Genomic DNA, 5,713 nt, shown 5'->3' with positions numbered 1-5,713 from the left:
CCCATTTTCCATTCTTTATTTGTTGGAGGTGATAAATTCTCCAATTCCAGTTGAAGTTGAATCTACACTGAACAAAAACAGAAACGCAACAGGTTAAAAGTGTTTTGCTCCCGTGTTTCATGAGCTGAAATAAAAAATCGCCAAGAAATGTTCCTTATTTCTCAAAAAAAATGTTGTGCACAAAATTTATTTACATCGCCTGTTAGTAAGCATTCTCCTTTGCCAAGATAATCCAATCCACCTGACAGTGTGTGCATATCAAGAAGCTTTGATTAAACAATATGATCATTACACCAGGGTGCCACCTTGTGCTGGGGACAATAAAAAGGCCAGTCCTATATGTGCAGTTTTGTCACACAATTGCCATAGAGATGTCTTCAAGTTTTGAGGGAGTGCGCAATTGCAAATGCTGACTGCAGGAATATCCACCTAAGCTTTGACAAGATAATTTAATGTTTCAGTCTCTACCATAAACTGCCTCTAACGTCGTTTTAGAGAAACTTTGCAGTATGTCCAACTGCCTCACAACTGCAGACCCACGTTTGTAACCAGCCAGCCCAGGACCACCACAGTGGGGGGAGTATTTCTGTCTGTAATAAAAGCTCTTTTGTGGGAAAAACCTATTCTGTTTGCGCTGGCCCTGGCTCCCCAGTGGCTGGCCTATGCCCTCAAGGCCCACCCATGCTGCACCCCTGCCCAGTCATGTGAAGTCCCATAAGATTGGGGCTAATGATTTATTAAATTGACTGATTTTCTTATATGAACTGTAACTCAGTAAAATATTAGAAATTGTTGGCATGTTGCGTTAAAAAAATATTTTTATTCAGCATAGTTGAGGTATCCAATCTTGTTTCTGAATGAGTCAGCAAAGAAGGATTTCATGGTTAACCAGTGTGATCCTGTGCCTATGACTGTGGTCTAATCTAACCCTGTCCTCTCCTCTTAGTGGTTGTGATTGTAAACAGCCCGCGGCGTCCAGTCTTACGGAGAGCGGGGAGAGGAGGCCAGGGACGGACAGTCACCCCTCCACCTGCAGCAGCTGGGGGCTGGAGGAGGTGCGTCAGTGCCTTCTGGAGTTTGGGCCAATGTCAACACACAGGTATGTCTCACTTACTTATCTTACTTACTTACTTAGGCGTTGTATTCCTCCTGGAGCCTAGAACATCTACTGCAGTTTTTCAGCTATGCAGTCTCCCTGACTGTCAATTCCACAGGTCAGTTTCACCAGGCAGTCACTCCTCTAAAGCACAGGGCAAATCTCCCCAACTCCTCACTTTTTTAATAGATTCCTCCACTTGAGATCGTGGTCCAAAGCATGCTTAATGACGTGAGTGAGGCAGTATCTCGTGTCTGTCACATCAAACCCCGTTTATTGTGCGCTAATATGAGCTGTGTCTACCAGGACGCAAGAGGGCCGAGCGCCTATCCACGTGCCATTAGCAACCAGCACAATGTCATCATCCAGCAGCTCATATTCCCACCCGGACATTACGTCTGAACGCGCGGGATCGCCTGGGCATGACCCCTTTGCCTGCGCCATGACACACAAACACAACAAGGCTGCCAGAGGCCAGGGATGGACAAATTTAAACTTCTTTGTGATAGGTGGGCAAGCATTTTCACTGTTGGTTAATGAATTAGCGTGCCCAGAGTGAACTGCTCCTACTCTGTCCCAATGCTAATATTGCATATTATTATACTATTGGATAGAAAAACCACTCTGGACGTGTTTAAAAACTGTTTGAATGATGTCTTGTGAGTATAAAACAGAAACTCATATGGCAGGCAAAAACCTGAGAAAAAAATCAAAACAGAAGTTTTGAGAATTCCTGAGGCTGGTCGATTTTCAACTCATCGCCTATTCAATCCCAGTAAGATATGGATCGTTTGCACTTCCTACGCCTTTCCACTAGATGTCAACAGCTTCGTGTAGAACGTTGAATGAAGCCTCTACTGTGATGTGGGGCCGGATGGGAGGTTTAAAGTCAGTGTCTGGCAGATGCCAGTATCTGGTTCCACGCGGCATTCCAAATGATGAATCGCCTTGAGTTCCATTACTTCTGTAGACACAAAAGGAAATTTCTCGGTTTGGAACGTAGTTATAATTTATGAAAACAACATCCTGAAGATTGATTCTCTACTTAGTTTGACAGTTTATTCGACCTGTTAATATAACTTTTGAAGTTTTCGTCAACGTTCGCTTGGATCTCTGCTGAGCGTGTGGACATGTGTACTAAACATGGCTAGCAAAAGTAAGCTACTTAACATAAGTAATGGACATTATCGAACAAAACAACGATTATTGTGAACTAGGATTCCGGAGTGCATTCTGATGAAGATCCGAAAGGTAAGGGAATATTTATGATTGTCATTTCGTATTTCGTACTCCAACATGCGAGAAATGTTGTTATATCTGAGCGCCGCTCTCAGATTATTGCATGGTGTGCTTTTTCCGTAAGTTGTGAATCTGACACAGCGTTGCCATAAAAACAAGTGTATCTTTAATTCTATGTAAAACATGTATCTTTCATCAAAGTTTATGATGAGTATTTCCTGTTATTTGCGGCTCTCTGCAAATTTCTCCGGATATTTGGAGGCATTTCCTGAACTGCGCCAATATAAACCGAGATTTGTGGATATAAATATGCACATTATCGAAACAAACATACATATATTGTGTAAAACATATGTCTATAGTTGTCATCTGATGAAGATCATCAAAAGTAGTGATTAATTTTATCTCTATTGGCTGCTTTTTTTGACTTTTTGTGAAAATGGCTGTGTTTTTTCTGTGGCTATGTACTGACCTAACATTAATGTCTTTGTGTGTTTCGCCGAAAAAGCCTATTGAAATCAGACATTGTGGCTTGGGATTCAAAACATGTGTAGCTTAATTTGTATCTGCATGTGATTTAATGAAAGTTGATTTATAAGTATTTTTATTTGAATTTGGCGCACTGCATTTTCTCTGGCTTTTGGCAAGTGAGACAGTAGCGTCCCGCCTTTAAACTCAGATTTTTCGATATAAATATGCACTTACCGAACAAAAACATACAGTATTGTGTAACATGAAGTCCTATGAGGGTCATCTGATGAAGATCATCAAAGGTTAGTGATTAATTTTACCTCCATTCTGCTTTTTGTTACCCTCTCTTTGGCTGGAAAAAAATGGCTGTGTTTTTCTGTGGCTATGTACTTGAGCTAAACATTAATTCGCAAGTGTCTTTCGCCGTAAAAATCCTTTTTGAAATCAGACACTTTGGCTGGATTAACGAGAAGTTTATCTTTAAAATGGTGTATAATACTTTATGTGTGAGGGAATTTATAATTTATGAGATTTCTTTGTTTTGAATTTGGCGCCCTGCAATTTCACGTGGCTGTTGGTTAGGTGGACGCGTACCGTCCCACATATCCCAGAGAAGTATCGGCAGAGAAGTGCTTCCATATTGTGCGGAAAATGATGGATGAAACAGTTTCTTTTGTTTGTAAACAGATGTCCAGTCTTCATAAAGACAATGTTTTTCCCTTGTTTTTAGTTTTTGTTAGAACAATATAAAAGTTTGTTGGTAACTTGTAGCTGAATAGTTTCTGAAACGAGGCAGCTTCTGAGGGACGTGGAGAGAAAGAGAGATAAGTGAAAGAGACTCAAATTGACAGGAACAGTCAGACAAATTAAAACAGAAGTTCTTTTTCGGTGTCTCTCTCTATTCTGAGCGCAGACTGAACTCCCTTTCTGCCCTGACGAAAGTTTTGGCTTTACAAAGTACCTTGGCATAGGTGGTATGGTGGGCAGTGTGGGACAGTTCTGTCGGCTGAAATGTCTCCACTCTAATTGTTTTTCTGTCAGGGGGACGGCGTGGACTCAAGTTGGACACACACACACACACCACACACACCACACACACACACACACACACACACACACACACACAACACACACACACACACACACACACACACACCACACACACACACACAACACCACACACACACACACCACACACACACACACACATCACACACAACACGCAGGTAGTCTAGCAGCATTGCGCCAGGAACTGAAAGGTTCATCATCCCGAGCCAACTAGGTGAAAAAATCGTATCGATGTGCCCTTGAGCAAGGCAACTTAAACCCTAAATTGCTCCTGTAAATGGATCTGGATAAGAGCGTCTGGTCCAAACATGACGTAAATGTAAATTACATTTGACCCTCCCTCTTCTCTCCTCCACAGCTCTTAATCACCCTTTGACCTGGCTGGACAGGGACAAACGCTTTAGACCTTGAAGGTTGTGTGTGTGGTGTGTGTTGGTAAAGTCCAGTGTGTGTATTGTGAGGTAGAGTCGTGTGTGTGTGGTGTGTGGGGGGGGGGTAGAGTCCAGTGTGTGTGTGTTGGGGTGTCAGTGTAAGTACGTGTGAGTGTGTGGGTAGAGTCCAGTGTGTGTGTGTGTTGGGGTGTCAGTGTAAGTACGTGTGAGTGTGTGGGTAGAGTCCAGTGTGTGTGTGTTGGGGTGTCAGTGTAAGTACGTGTGAGTGTGTGGGTAGAGTCCAGTGTGTGTGCATAGAGTTAGTGCAGGAGAGTTAGTCACGAAGTACGATGATTCGGCGAAGTGCAGAAGGCGAGAACCAAACCAACCCCTAGGTGATATTACAGACAACACTACCCCCCCCCCACCAAATCTCAGCCATGATACCCAATATGTCTCTTTTCTCAGAATGTCTCAGAACGTGTCAGTGACCGATGATGGATGGCGAAGCGTATAGTCTTACTTTCACGGTCAATTAACAGTTTGTGGAGATTGGAGCACTTAATGGTTGCTGAGTTCATGATACCAAAAAAACACAGGAGGGGATTATGAGACTTTGGAGCTGTCGCAAAGTTTGCCCTTGAACCTCAAAAAAGATTGATTGCGATGATTAAGTTTCATTTGGGTTGAGTTCGGAAGTAGATATATTGACATTAAGCCATGCAGCTGTATCGTACAATCTTACACAATCAGTAATATTGTTTTAAAATGACTTTTTATAGCCATGCCCCCAACTGTATTGGAACACTGTATGAAACTGTATTGGAACACTGTATAAAACTGTATTGGAACACTGTATGAAACTGTATTGGAACACTGTATAAAACTGTATTGGAACACTGTATGAAACTGTATTGGAACACTGTATGAAACTGTATTGGAACACTGTATGAAACTGTATTGGAACACTGTATGAAACTGTAATTGCGACACCGCTACTGACACAACGTATGGAATTTGAACCAGATAGAAAGACTACTTATTTGTTCCAGCTGTGCTAGTTCTAATGTGTATATGAACCTGGTTTGTGTTCGGTCTACAAACCCATTCTACCTTTACATGTGAGTAACTACTCATCTCCTCGACCATGCATTTGTGGTGACCCTTCTTGCCCGAGACATACAGTACCAGTCAAAGGTTTGGTCACACCTACTCATTCAAGGGTTTTTCCTTAATTTTTTACAATTTTCTACATTGTAGCATAATAGCGAGACACTACAACTATGAATAAACATATTGGAATTATATAGTAACCAAAAAAAGTGTTAAACAAATCAACATATATTTTATATTTGAGATTCTTTATGTAGCACCCTTTGCCTTGATGACAGCTTTGCACACTCTTGGCATTCTCTCAACCAGCTTCACCTGGAATGCTTTTCCAACAGTCATTTTTTTTCTTTTTTTT

At 41.7% G+C, this 5,713-nt stretch overlaps 1 protein-coding gene across 30 annotated transcripts in view; it reads right to left on the bottom strand.

The window, feature by feature from the left end:
• LOC111960007 (receptor-type tyrosine-protein phosphatase delta-like) overlaps positions 1 to 5,713 on the bottom strand; it is a 648,092-nt gene that overhangs the window by 240,734 nt on the left and 401,645 nt on the right. The window lies entirely within an intron of this gene.

Source organism: Salvelinus sp. IW2-2015, linkage group LG37 (assembly GCF_002910315.2).
Source record: "Salvelinus sp. IW2-2015 linkage group LG37, ASM291031v2, whole genome shotgun sequence".
Taxonomy (NCBI): Eukaryota; Metazoa; Chordata; class Actinopteri; order Salmoniformes; family Salmonidae; genus Salvelinus; species Salvelinus sp. IW2-2015.
Note: the sequence above shows the minus strand (reverse complement) of the source record. Positions and strands in the feature narration are given on the sequence as shown.